The sequence below is a fragment of the Callorhinus ursinus genome, unplaced genomic scaffold (genome assembly GCF_003265705.2).
Source record: "Callorhinus ursinus isolate GAN/ISIS: 27379988/994484 unplaced genomic scaffold, GSC_fseal_2.0 scaffold4, whole genome shotgun sequence".
Lineage (NCBI taxonomy): Eukaryota > Metazoa > Chordata > Mammalia > Carnivora > Otariidae > Callorhinus > Callorhinus ursinus.
Genome location: NW_027397066.1, coordinates 18,769,223 through 18,784,557, shown reverse-complemented (window position 1 = coordinate 18,784,557; position 15,335 = coordinate 18,769,223). Strand labels below are relative to the sequence as shown.

At 38.2% G+C, this 15,335-nt stretch overlaps 1 pseudogene; it reads right to left on the bottom strand.

Annotated features, from left to right (window-relative positions):
- Nucleotides 1-14,148: 14,148 nt before the first annotated feature.
- On the bottom strand, nucleotides 14,149-14,247 carry LOC112836167 (U2 spliceosomal RNA; annotated as a pseudogene).
- Nucleotides 14,248-15,335: the final 1,088 nt, after the last annotated feature.

The following is a 15,335-nucleotide window of genomic DNA, read 5'->3' as shown; positions in this document are numbered from 1 at the left end:
GTATTTTACAAAGTAATTTTATATAGAATGACTTCATTCATTCTTTACAACACTGTGATGGTTGCTATTTCTCTATTTTGTGAACGAGGAAAGAGGTTTGGAGAGGTTAAATGACTTGCCCCAACTCCCACTGTTGACAAATGGACAAGCTGGATGTCAGGTCCCTTCTGGCACTCTTTTTACTCTATCTTTCATTAGCCCTGTGAAGCTCACCAACATTCAGAGAAGTACAAAACAAGGAAGCATAGCTAAAAACGATAGAGATTCATTTTGACTATTAAATTATCAAATGTATTTTTTTAAAAGATTTTATTTATTTATTTGACAGAGAGAAACACAGCGAGAGAGGGAACACAAGCAGGGGGGAGTGGGAGAGGGAGAAGCAGGCCTCCCGCGGAGCAGGGAGCCCGATGTGGGGCTCGATCCCAGGACTCTGGGATCTTGACCTGAGCCAAAGGCAGACGCCTAACGACTGAGCCACCCAGGCGCCCCTCAAATGTATTTTTAATTATAATATTTAAATCTGAAGACAGTGAGGGACATCTGGTATCTCAGTCAGTTAAGTGTCCGGCTCTTGGTTTGGGCTCAGGTCATGATCTCAGGGTCATGAGATCCAGCACCCCACCCCCATTGGCTCCACACTCAGTGCAGAATCTGCTTGAGACTCTCACCCTCTGCCCCTCCCCCTGCTCACTCATGCTCTCGCGCTCTCTCTTTCTCTAAAATAATAAAAATAAATAAACAAAATCTTTCAAAGAATATATCTTAAGATAATGAGATTTGCTATCCTCATACCCACCTAGCAGATTGGAAATCAAATAAGGTTTGCATTTGGCAGAGCTTGAAATGTTTTAGATCTTTTTATCTAATACTTCTACTATAAGTAATTCATATTTAAGTTAAAATGGAAAAAAAAGCTTTATGTACCAAGCTGTTTGTTGACATTTATTTTTAATGATGATAACAAAATAAACAGTTCCTAAAGAGAATAGTAACTTCATGGAATATTATGCAGCCATTAAAATAATGTTGCAAGATGCTTTTAATGACATGGGAAATTCTTGTTATGAAGATAAGGAGAAAAGAAGAATATATATACATATTTGGGAAATGTGCATGCAAACAAAACAAATAACTGGAATCATGTCAGTAATTGGAATGATAGAATTGTGAATGATAATATATTCTTTTTTGTTGTTTTTATGCATTTTGGGAAGCTTTTCTAAAATGACCATTGTATTCTTTATAATGTAAACCCAAATTGTTCTAAAGAGTTAAAAAAATGCCCTTTTTAAAGCCAGACTAAAGTACTTGGTGCACTAATTTGGTATTTTGGCTAGTGTGTTTTCCCAAAGTCAGGGAACCTGGCTGTATCCAACATGTGGGTGATGCTATCTCATCTCTAAAGGTCCTTTCTGCATCCACCTCCTATAACTATCAGACTAGAATGACCATTTACCATCTTTGGGCTGACCACATTCGATTGTTCCTTACAAAAGCACCCTGTTGTCCTTTTGGGGCAGTTCCTCATTGTGTATACTCTGGGTGTGAGGTATAGCTGCCTTTCTGTTTCTTCTCCTCCTCTATGCTACTCATTCCCTGAGGCTTTGAATCTTGACCTAGTGGCTCTTGAACATAATGTTAGGTAGAGATCATTTAATTTCTAGCTGACTAGAAATTTTCTGCTATGAAATGACTGCTGTGCTTCCTCCTAATACCTTGGAGCTTCTTTGATGCCTGTTCCTTTGTAAGCCTAGTTCTCCAGCCTCCCATCAGTTCTGTGACTTCCTTCTTATCTTTCCAGTAAATTTCCTTCTATTATATTTACCCAGAATCAGTTTCCATTGCTTTCAATCCAGAATGCTGAATAATACACACACCGACAACCATTCTGCATTGTAAGTATCAGCAAATACTTTTCTTCAGGTCCATAAAAGTTATGAAGAAAGCATTTTCTATATCAAACTAAAATTAAAAGTGTGCCTGCTGTAACATAATACCTCACACAGAAGGTTCTTATAAAAACACCAAAGGCCATGCCATATCAATTCAAAGCCTTAAAAGTGTTTTCATGTCATAAACACATTTTAGGCTCCAATATGATCTGAGAATTAATTCTCATAGTAGTCACAAATGAGTGGACTCAGAGAGATCAAATAGCATTTTCCAATTTGAAGCAGAAGACTGCAGTACATTGCAGGATCTTTGATTATCTGATGCTCCTGAATTTTCACAGCATCTTTAGACACAGGAATTTTTTCTTTTTCTTTTTCTTTCTTTCTTTCTTTCTTTCTTTCTTTCTTTCTTTCTTTCTTTTTTTCTTTCTTCTTTCTTTCTTTCTTTCTTTTTTTTGTTATTGTTATTACTCTGGCTGTTCTTCAAGAACTTTTTTGAGAAAGACATAGACTTTGACCAGTTTAAGCTACTCGAAGTGTTCTGGAGATAGCCCACTAATGCTCCAATTTCTTTGTAATTAAAATCTTTCTGAAGTGGTGCATTGGATTTGTAATAATTCTCTCATGACAGCAGAGCCTAGCAGAAGACCCAAGACATCAGCCTGTTTCCTATAGTCTTTTTCAATAATAACATTCCCCACCATAGACACTCAGATTCTTAAAGCAGGTTTAACTCAACAACTCTTATGGGTCCAGAAACCAAAGCAGCTTTTAAAACAGGAAGCTGACAATAACTGGCTTTGAGTTCAGTCATAAAGAGATATTTTGTCAGCTTTGGCTCTATTTACTTAGCTAGTGGGTTAACCAGGATAACAAGTTTCACTTGCAAATTTTTTTTTTTTTTCAAAAGAATACAAACAAAGCTACCGTCCCTTCAAAAACAGCAGGGGGGCAAGAGGCTCCTGGCGGTGTGCCTGCAGGGAGAGTTGGCGTTTGCTTGTCCCTGTATTGACTATTAGCTCATGTCCCCCTCACCTTCCCCCCTCCTCTCCCAGTTTACCTGGGGGGAGAAGAGCGGGAGCTTCTGTCAGGCCTCCTGAAGAGGCTGCAGATGGAGGATGATGTGGCAGTTTCAAGATCCCCAAACCAGGAGCCTCTGTTTCCTTTTTAGAGCACAGGGAATGGCCCTGGTCTTGCCACTAATAATTTTGTCTAGTCCTAGGGACAAAATCTCCGTTCAGTCTTCCCAGCCAATTCTCTCCTCCAAAGCATGGACAGTGTCCTTTCAGCCCCTTATATACACTGAAGACTTTATTACTGAACTTCAGTGGTCATACTATGAGCACCCCACATCCTTTTGCCCTCAGCTGGCTATAACTGTTTCGGCAGAAGATTCTCTTCCTTGCCTTGGTTCCCCTGGGTTCTTCTTCAGAGACACCCCTTTGCTTGGGAGGCCCTTCTGGTATTACTCACCACTAAAGTAATACCTCCCTCATGCCCCCTGATGCTCCTGAATTTTCACAGTATCTTAGACACAATCCTCTCTTTTTTTAGGTACAATTTTTGCATCAGTTCTTTATTTTTTCTATCCTTACTATGGGACAGGTATTATAAGCACTGGGATGTAGCAGTGATAAAGTTACACATGGTCCCCATTCTCAGAGCTTACCATCTAGAGGAGAAACAGAAAATTAATTACAGTGCATATGATAAGAGGCACGGGTGAACCCAGGTGCCCTGGGGATAATGACAGGGCTCCTAACCTACATTGCTGCGACTGTGGTTCTCTTCCTCCTTGATAAAGTAAGAGTAAATGAGCAGGGAGATTAAGTAGGAGTCAGCTAGGTGAAGTACAGGCCAAGGAAACAGAATTTTCTTATTATTTTTATCAATTGTATAGTTAATTCAACACATTGTGAATTTTTTGGAAAAATAAAAAATGACAAGGAAAAAGCCAATTGCCTTAAGTAATTTGCCATCCAAATATCAGTGACCATTATTAACATCATAATTCTTTTTCCTGTCATCTTAGGGATTTGTGGTAGGGATGAGACGGTAATATAGAGATAAGCTAGATTTTGTATTTTTCAAATTATTTATTGTATGTACAATTTTGAATACTGCTTTTTTTCCACTTAAAATTGCACTATAAGCTTTGTTTCACTCCATTAAAGCTTTCAAAAATATCATTTCAATGGTTCATTTAGTCTTTCTACATGAGTCCTTCCGGGCTTCTCTCATTCCTGTGGTCACACCAGTAATCTCTTTTGTTCATGCCTCCAAATCAGACTTGCCTTTCTAGCACTCCTTTGGAATTGATAATATGGTCACATTAGTAATCTCCATCATTTGTGTGATTTTAGAGCAGCCCAGCGCCCCCAGAGAGTTAGATTGAATATGCCTAAATATGGAGCATTCCAGGCATCATCTTTCACTACCTTTGAGACTCCCTTCTGTGTGTGGCCAGTAAATGTTCCTGACTAATCTATCAATTGATGTTCCTTTAAAACATAAACAAGAACGAAAAACTAACAAACCTTGTTTGAATCCACTCTGAACCTTATTTGACTCCTTTCATTGGGCAACATCTAAGTGCCTCAAACTGTGAGTTATTGATTTTGCCAGTCATCATGTGTCCTGAAACTCTCTTTCATCAGGGTTGGGGTAAGGGTTAGGACATCATGTGCCAATGTTGATAATGCTTCCCTTTTTGCTGAAATAGTTAATTTATTGGCAGCTGCTCCACAAGTCTATGCATAGAAATTACCACCATCATATCTATATTCCCTAATATCATTACCATTATAACCATTGTCAAAATCATCATTGTCATTGATACCATCACAATAGATTCCTTGTGCTTAGTTATTGTGCTTTGTGCATTACTCATATTATCGTATTAAAATTTCAAAATAACCATCTGAGATAATTATAATTTGCATCCCTACTTCCAAGAAATTAAATAGAAAAAATGGCTGAGTCAATGATTGAACCAGATTTATTTGATTCCAGAGTGTGTGATCTTAGGAGAGAAGGAATATGAGTGTGTGTGTGTGTGTGTGTGTGTGTGTGTGTGTGTGTGTTTGAGAGAGAGAGAAGGGAGAGAGGAGGAAATTGGGAGAAGCAAAGATGAGAAAGAGAAAGATCAGAGAATATCTTCCCTCTAGGGAGATTTGAGATAGTGCATTAGATTTTATGTCTCTTATTTTAGAAAGGCCAATAGGCAAAAGACCATTGCGTGCATTGGCACGAAGAACCCAAAGATGTCTATGGAATAGGAAGATGTTGCTCATTTGCAGTCATGAATTCTATTTCGTCACAAATATCACTATCATACTGGTTGCTTTTCTTTTCTGTACTAAATGCAGGTCTTTCTGATCTTTTTCTTTCTGGCCTCATTTAGTCCTGGAGTCAAAGAGAAATCCAAGATGCTGTTTTTAAGCTTGGGTAAGGGGTAATATGACCTATTTATAAATGGGCTTCTTGAGGGTATATTCACATACTTTTATTTCTGTTTACTTTTCTGTTTCTTTTCTTTATTTGATCTTCCCTCTACTTCTATCCTGGCAACAAATATAGTACAGAAAACATACAGATATTTTATATTAATAATATTTTAATTTTGTGTATATTATTATGTTTTGACATCTTAAAATGCCTTTCTGTCTGGGAAGAAACTGCCCCTCCTGGGGCTAGCCAGTTCTTAGAAAGAACAAAGGATCTAGCTTGGAGCCTGTCTTTGACATGTAAACTACCCAATCTAGAGGCATGCCTTCTCCATCAGCCCATACACCCCAGAAAGCAATATTCCTTTGCTTGAATCATCCCAAGGTGTTGGTTCAAAAACTCTTCAGAAGCTTCCCTGGTGTAATATGAAATTGGCCCCCGTGAGTGAAAGGCAGGGAGAGACTGAAGAAAGAGGCAATATTCCAGATTGGTAGGTGGCAGGTGTAAAGGGCAAGGCAGGTTTAATTTACAGAGAAGGCTTTTCTTGGCTGGACTAAGATTAGTATCCCTACTCATCAGCCAAATCTTAAAAGTTTATATAGAGGCCTTAACCGGGGTTAGTCACTTACACCATCCAGAGTGTCTCAACACCACAAAACTATCTCAAGGTTATGTCCTTGGGGGAGCCTCTGGGAGCAGGGAAGGCAAACAGAATGTAAATCTAAGGACAAAGGAGGTGGTGAGGAGTCTCCTGTAGGAGGGCCAACCAGCAGTTGGGTCTTCTCTATGACCTCTCCCAATACAGAACAGGTGCCAGGCAACTAGAGACTACTGCTATAGCCCAAAGCCAGCTGAAATTATTTAAACTAACCAATCCTAAATAGTTTACTTTGTCCTGTCTTGTCTTTCCTGTGGAAACTCCCAGTAAAGACTCTAGTCTAAACCTGTCTCTTGTTCCTGCTTCTGCTTCCTGGCTTAAACCTGGTGTTTCTCCTGTGGCCTTGTGTGGCAAGTCATGCCTCTTATTTCTAGGGGAACTGTGAGTAATATTAAACCTTTATTTCAATGCATTAACCTCTACATGTCTTCACTCAATCACCTTTAAAAATGAAGACCTAGGCACAGAATATGTTTAAGGTAAGGAGTTTGTAGCAGGAAGATTCCAAAAGTGCCCTGTGATTTCCACCTCCTGGTGAGCATGTCTTTGTAGAACCTCCTCCCCTTGAGTGTGAGCAGGACATATGACTTGTTTCTACCTAGTAGAAGATAGCAAAGATGACAGATGCCACTTTTGTGATTATATTCTATTATATAGGATTTTGTTTTGCTAGGAGACTCATTCGTGAGACTCCTCATGCTGGTTTGATGAAGTAAGTGTCCATGTTGGGGAAGCCTTCATGGCAAGAAACCACAGGCAACCTCTGGATGTTGAAGGCAGCCTCCAGCCTCCAGCCTCCAACCAGCAGGAGGCTGGGGCCCTCAGTCTTACAACTTCAAAGAAGCAAATTCTGAGAACAACCTGAGCGAGCTTGAAAATGAGACCCTAAGCATAAGACTTAGCTGTTCACCAACTCCCACAGAAACTATGAGATAATACATGTGTGTTTTTGAGCTGCTGAATTTGTAGTATTTTTTTATGTAACAATAGATAACTAATACAGTATTTGAGTGTAATCTAGTTTCTTTTCCTTTCCTTCCATTGATTCATTCAAGAAGTCACCAGTGACCTCCATCTCATCAACATCATGGATCCTTTACAGGCCCTGTCTGTCATTCCCACCTATACGTTTTGAAACTCTCTACTTCAGTGTCAAACTAGAAGCACAAATCAGAATCAATATGAAACTTTTTCAAACTACACATGTCCAGGCCCCTGATAAGAGGTGTTGAGTCAGATCTGAGAATCTATTAGTAGGACCTGAACATGTGTATTTTGAGAATGTGACACAAGTAATTCTAGTGGGCATTTTTCAAAAGGAACAACTGTCCTGATCCAATCCTTTCTGGGATCCTGTGATCGCCTCAAAGGATAATGTTCTTCAAGGTTCCATTTCTGGCTCAGTACCTTCCTTCCTTCCACATGCTTCCATTAATCAGTATAATCTACTTTTGTAGTTTTATGACTGTCCAAATGCCAATCACTGCTAAATCTCCATTGTCACCTTTAGCGTATACCTTGAGACTTACAGGCCTGACAGCTTACTGAAAATACTCAAGTTGAGTGTTCCACAGCCTTCTCCAACTCAGCACGTTGAGAACCAAACTCACCATGCCATCCTTGTTCCTCAGTCTGTGTCTCTCATGATGTGTTCTCTTGACCAATGAATGGCATCCCCTTTCCTTTAGACCTTCAAGTCAGAAAATTATTAAGTCATTTTAAGCTTTAAGTCCTTTAACTGACTCCTTATCATCTACAGAATGAGTCTAAATTTCTTAGTCTTCTGAAGCTTCTTTGAACCATCTTCAACCCACTGCTATACTTTGATCCTTGCCCTCAATGCCTTACCCTTGATATTTATATACTGCTTAACTACTTGAAGTTAACCATGTTTACCACTCTGTTTCATACTTGATTCATTGTACCCCTCTGTAAAAGGTTTCCCGTGTCTATTCCCCTAACTCTCATCTGCATGTCATTTCCTCTCCTTTTCTGAAATTTTAGATATATCTAAGAGCTCCTTCGGAGTTACTAAATACATATGCATACATCTTCCATTAGTACTTACACATCGATTTGCATATTTATATGGATGCCTTCCTCTATTGGATGATAAGTACCTAGAGGGCAGAGCCTGTGCCTAATTTCATTTTTATACTCCAGTACCACTAGGTATACTGGGCATATAGAGAGTGCTCAACTGGACTGAACTGTTGTTAAAATGACTGACAACAGGTGTGAGTGCAGTAGTATTTGAGGCATGCTTAGCTCCTATAAAACCTTGAAATGTAAGATATTACACAGAGAATTGGGAGAGATAAAGGTGGGGAGGCATCATATAATGTGAATTACTCTTAGCTGCTGCAGTGGATAACTTTGTTGGAACCACCATGGGTATTCTTCTAGAGACTGCCTCTGAAGACTTGGTCAAAGCAATCAATGACTTTTTAAATTCTCTTTTGTTTGCAAGCCCCCAAATCATTCAACTTTCTTTAGTTATTTTAGCTAGGTTGTTTTTTGGTTTTTGATTTTTGTTTTGTTTTGTTTTGTTTTTTTGGGAAGAGAGAGGTTGAGAGAGAGTGAGAGCAAGGATGCATGAGCAGGGTGTGGGGAAGGAAGGGGCAGAGGGAGAGGTAGAGAGAGAATCTCCATGTTGGGTGTGGAACCCCACATGGGGCTCAATCTCATGACCTTGAGATCATGACCTGAGCTGAAATCAAGAGTCGATGCTTAACTGACTGAGCCACCCAGGTGCCCCTAGCTAGGTTTTTGGAGAGTCTTGCTACTGCTTTCAAATAAATCAACCTAATGGGAGCCGGGCAGTGTGAGGTAGGAGGAGGTGTGTGTGAGGGAGACTGAAGGGGAGAACAATCAGATAAAGACAAATGGATACAGGCATGCATTACAAATCCACTGTAAATTCCTATGAATATGCAGCTTGCTGGCTCTGACTTTCTTTCTCTAAATTGTGAAGTGGAGTGAAATTTCTAGGAAAAGTGAGTGGTGCCAGGTGTGATTGGGTTGAGTCTAGGTATTGCAAAAATCCCTTAATTGTTGTCAACTAGAACAAGTCGAGGCCGAAATTTGCCCTTTTCCTTTATCTTTTAAATGTACAGATAATTAGAGGGTATCTTGGTTATTTTCCTTTTATGTTTCCCTAGCTTCTGAAAGATGGTGCTGCACAAACAGAGGAAGGTAGGAACAAGAATACTGCAGGCTCCCTTTCTTGACTTTCCTCCAGTCCTGAAATACAGCTAAGGCTTAGCCTCTTGGAACTTCGGAGCTAAATTCCTGGTGTCCGCTCTGGAATGAAAGTTACTCCCACTGAATTCTGAGAAAGGGGGAACCACACCTTCCAGGCCACTACTCATGGGATAAAAATTAAACCAAGGGAGGGGCACCTGGGTGGCTCAGTCATTAAGCGTCTGCCTTTGGCTCAGGTCATGATCCCAGGGTCCTGGGATGGAGCCCCACATCCGGTTCCCTGCTCAGTGGGAAGCCTGCTTCTCCCTCTCCCACTCCCCCTGCTTGTGTTCCCTCTCTCGCTGTGTCTCTCTCTGTCAAATAAATAAATAAAATCTTAAAAAAAAATTAAACCGAGGGATTATAATGAAGCAAAACGAAAGCAAGATGGTAGAGCAAAAACAGACTCCACATCTTATTTCTGAAACGTTTTAGAATGGGCCTCATGGAAATCGGTTTGAGGAAAAATGTTACATATAATTGAGTCAAATAGTTAGTAGGCAGATGTATTGAAGGATGGCAGATGTGTTTGATGAAGCCAGATATATAAAAGCAGTCACATGTGCATGTATTCTTAGCCAAGGCCTTGAAGAAGTGAAAGGTGAAAGTAAATGTATTTATAGTATAAATGTGGCTGGTGGCCAAAATGACACCAATATTTAGAAATGGGGTGATTCAGTTACCCGTTGAGTATTAAACCATACAAGTAGTGGATAGCCAAGAAAAGTACACAATCACTTAATGGGACAAGTTCTTGGGCCTAGGAATATTAGAATGCTGTCACATTAGTAGCACTAACCCCTGCCTTTTTATGTTTTTATTATAAAATCTCAGATTCCCCTTCCATGCCTCTCTTCTAATATTAGTTGGAAATTTTGAATTCCTTTGTCAAGTTTAATTTTTATTTTAAGAAAGAACATTTTATAATTATTTACAAAATTAAAAATGTAACTTTCAAATATAATGCTTCTATATTCTCATATTGAATCAGGAATCATCAATAAGAAGTATAACAAGGGGAAAAAACCTGTTTGGACCACGTTTTTATTCTAGTCTGTGTTCTTGTTCTCTCTTTGCTAGAGGGAAAATCTGGTGAGTTTTTCACACACTGTAAGTTGAGCAGGAGGAAGAGGGGAAGGGACAAGCCCATGAGTCATATTCAATGTCTCTTGACACTTCCAAGTCCCATTTCTAGCACTGGGAATTTGAGCAAAGGCACATCATAGACAATTGGCCATTTAGAACCATAGAAACCCAGGAACAACACTTCATGAAATAATAATGTAACACTTTACAAACTAATAAATATCAAGCCCACTTCCTACCCCCTCTGTTGCATACGACAACGATGATGCAGGCTGCCCTTTGAGTAGATCCAGGAGAAGATGGAGCGAGATAATCTCTAACTGAAAGAAATGTCTCAGAAATAAAATTCCTTTTCTTCTGTAGGATAACATAAAAGTGTATATAAATAAAGATATATTTCATTTGAATTGAACATTACAATTCACCAGCATAGTGTGTGTGTGTGTGTGTGTGTGTGTGTGTGTGAGTGCGTGTGTGGTTAAACTGGTAGCATTTGCCCGTTAAAATAGAAAATTCCCATTATCATTTTAGCTTTTATAATTCTTTGAAATAGAAGTCCCAGAACAAAATAATTTGGCTTTCAAAAGTGGTGTGTGGAGGCTAGGCAGGAGGAATAGAGGATGTAGATCAGTGATTTGCAACTATGGCTTTATATTAGATGAATCCGTGGAGCTATTTACAAGCGCCAGGGTGATGGGACTTGAGGCCTACCTACCCCTGGGGTGGGGCTCCAGCACCATCATTTTTTCAGAGTCCCCCAGATAATTTGAGTGTGCATCAGATTGACAACCCTGGGAGAGACAAACCAAGGAGGCAGAGATGATAATATTGCCCTAATGAAGTAGTTTCCTGTGGCAAAATCATCTCCACAGGATAGAGGAGCTTAAATCCATTACCTATTCAATTGGCCAACTTAAACTTCCGTGCTCTGGTTCTGGGCTGCCTGAGCACCCTTGGGTTATAAAATGGTTTCTCATGTTGGTCTGAGTACTAAATGTGGGCTGACCATGTTAACACTGGCATCATGGTTTATGAGACACTTATATGTCTCATTACCTGTAAGTCAACTAAATGACTTCCTACATTAGATTTTAGCCTCTTCTAAGATTGATGGGTGCAATTAGTTTTCCCAAACCTGCTTATTTCTGTGACCTGAAAACTTTAGGTTTTAAGGCTCTAGGCCAGATTAAAAACCTAAGAATTCAACTGAGGCATTGCACCACTGTCTGAGGTCTTTTGTCTTCCCTTTGGAGAAATCCCCTGAAAACATTGCTATTAATTCTGTAGGTAAGTGTTATCTTGGTAGGTACAAGAATTTTGGACAAGTCTTTTAACAATTTGACTAATTTTTGTTAACCTTTTGGAAAGAATTTCTGGTCCCTGAGTGATTTCAAACAAACTCTAAAGGTGGTTTTTGGGTTCAAGTCACTGTGAGCTTGTATTAACATTCAGGATAAAATGAAATGGTTACAACTCGAAGCAAGTTTTGATGCCATATGAGGTCACGCATGTCATTTATTCTCTTTTGGCATCAATTTACCTTCATGGGAAACAAGAGGGTAGGGTTATATTGAAATAGCTCTAGGTTTCTTCTAGTTTTAAAATAATGTACCCCTATGTAACTGTGTCATTTTTTAAAATAAAATTTTCATTTTATAACAGTTTTAGGTTTACAGAAAAACTGGGATAATAGTACAAAAAGTTCACATATTATTAACATCTTACATGAATGTGGTACATCTGCAATAATTAGTGAATTGATATTCATACATTATTATTAATGGAAGTCAGTACTTTATCTCAGTTGCCTTAGTTTTTATCTCTGTTCTTTTTCTGTTTCAAGATCCCATTCAGGACACCTACCACATTATGTTTAAAGTCATGACTCCTGGAACACCTGGGTGGCTCAGTCAGTTGAGCATCGGACTCTTGGTTTTGGCTCAGGTCATGATCTCAGAGTCATGAGATGGAGCCCTGCCTCAGGCCCTGTGCTGGGGGTGGAGCCTGCTTGAGAGTCTCTCTCTCCCTCTCCCTCAGCCCCAGCTCACCCACTCTTCCTCTCGCGCTCTCTCGCCCTCTATAAAAAGAGTAAAAAAATGTAGGAGAAGTCACATTTCCTTAGGCTTCTCTTGGCTATGACCCTTTCTCAGATTGTCCTCATTTTCGATGACTTTGATAGTTTGGAAGGGTACTAGTCAAGTATTTTAAATATGTGCCTCAATTTTTCCCAGTACTTTTCTCATGATTAGACTGGCCTTATGAATTTTGAGTAAAGATCATAGGATCACAGAGGTATTTTCAATATATCCTATCAAGGATAGGATATCACGTTATATCAACATGATAGATAAATGATAACTGCTGTTGACCTCGGTCACCTGGCTAATGGAATGTTTGTCAGATTTACTCTCCCCTGCTTCCCTGTCCCTTTTCCTTACTGTCTGTCCTCTTTCAAAGCCAGTTCACATGGGCAGCTCACACTTAAGGAGATGGAAGTTTTGCTCCACAGCCCAGAGAATAGATAACCACATACATTGTTTTGGAATACTTGTGCAAGGGAGATTTGTCTCTTCTTCCCCATTTATTTATCATTCATTTATAACAGCTTGGAATCATGGATATTTATTTTATACTTTAAGTTATAATTAAAAATTATTTTGTTGCTAAAATTGTTCCATCTTTGTCTGCTGGAAGTTCTTTTAGTGGGTTCCTGGGTCCCTTTCACATGTCCCCATTATCAATCACTTGGTGTGTGTGTGTGTTTAATTTCTGTCACTACCATATGCCCCAGTCCCATCTTGTATATTTCCTGTCCTAACTTTAGAATCAAAAATTTCTCCAAAGAATTCTGATTCCAGTTATTGGAGCATAGCATTAAAAACCAAGATCTGGATTCTAGATATACTCCTTGCTACTGGGATACTGTTGCTTCTAGGTATGCTCAGCTGACAGAATGAGGAAATGTATGTTTGTATATATTAACCTGTGTTTATATGCATATCTATAAATGTTTCTGTGTGTAACCATCTGTATCTATATTAAGCTAAACATAAATTCATCCTGATGTCTTGGATCTAACAGATCATTCTAGTCTTTTCCACTCACTTACCCACAACCTCTCACTCCAACAGTGAGAAACCTGGCTCCCACCATCGGCCATCCATTTATTTAATTGTTCTATTACAATCTAAATATATAGCAGTATCAGAACTGTGACCCCACACCCCAGGGGAAACCGTGTTAGAGTATAGTGCTTATGTATAATTTCTTTTGCCTTTATATTTATAGACTGTTCATTTCCAAAGTTACTTAGATTAGCAACTTTTCCCCTTTCAGTGAGCTGTTTTGTACATTTGTAATATAATTAGATGATTAGATTATTTTGTCACATCCTGCATGCCATCCTAGGATCTTTTAGTCTCTTAAAGGATGTTTTTAAAAATTTGCATACATTAAGAGTTATTCTTTGTGGTATAAAGACCATGATGTTTTTTAATTTCTATATTTGTGGATATTACTTGTGCTTCAGTGATTCATTAGTAAATTAAATCATGTACACAAACATCTTTGATACGTGGTTTGGTGATTTTCCAGAGAATAAGACTTTCTAGAAATATAGTCTGGACAATATATATATGAAATTTCTTTTCTCCTACTGTAAAAAGCTTGATTCCTAGTAACATTAATGAATTACTTATTTGCATTTTTCTACAATATAAATAAAATAATGAAAATAATAGTATCAACATTTCTACAAAAAATTAGATTACTAAGTGTACTTTAAGACTTCAGTTTTTATGGTCACTTGAGGATGGCTACTGAGGATGAATAGTCAAAATATTGTATTTTAATGTCACTTTATTAAACTGATAAGAACAGATACTACACTTGATCTTAGCCAAAAGGCTGAGAAGCGATATTTAATGTCACTTTAATTCACATCTCTATGATTATGTCATCAAGTTGGTACACAGGTACATTTATTTCAGTTTGTTTGCAAATCTTAGCGATTGCTTTTTAAATGTAATTTCATTTTTGAGTATGGAAACACAAGTGTATAAGAAATAGAGACAATATTTAGATAAATCTCACTTCTCTTCCAAAAATAGCTGACTCCCCCATGTTTTTTTACCTCCCCTATGATAACCTTTTTATTAGTTTTGAGGTTATCTTTACTATCTTTCTCTTTGCATAAAACAGCAAATGCACATTTCTTCCCACTTATTACACAAAAGAATCACAGTATGTATCATGTTCTAGACCTTATTTATCCCACTGAACAAATTTCACGGAGCTCACTTTATATCATTGTAGAGAGATCTTTACCATTCTTCTTTCTTTTTTAAAAAATGGGCTATTGGTGTTCCTTCTTGTGAGTATATCATGGTCTGTTCAAGCAATCACTATTGATAGGAATCTGCCAGTATAAATAATATCTCAACAGGCATAGTTGTATGCCTAAGTCATTTTGTGCATAAGTCATTTTTTATTTTTGAGTTATACTTTGGAAATGATTTTTCTTGGTCAAAGAGTAATGTGTGTTTACTGTCCTAATATGGCCAAATTCCTCCATACATGTGGAATCATCATGTTTCCATAAGCAGTGTGGGGAAGCACCTCTTTTCCCATAGGGTTCTCAATGAAGTATGCTGTGAAACTTTTGGATTTGGCAGACTGATAAGGGAGAAATACTATTTCAGTGTAGCTATAATATTCAATTCCATTATTTTAAGTGAAGTTGATCTTATTTTTGTATGTGTAAAATATACTTTCTATATTTCGCTTATTCTCAGACTTTTTTGGAGGTGTTTTTCCGTTCAGTTTTTAAGATCTTCCTTACTTTTTTTGGAAGCGTTATTATTATTTTTTTTTGATAGAATTCGAAAATATCTCTTGTAGTTTGTCCTTTTCATTTTACTTTCATTTTAGTGGGGGAATATTTGCCAATCAAAATGTTTCTAAAAATACTTTTCTATAGTTAAATGTATTGCTATGGCATTTTATTA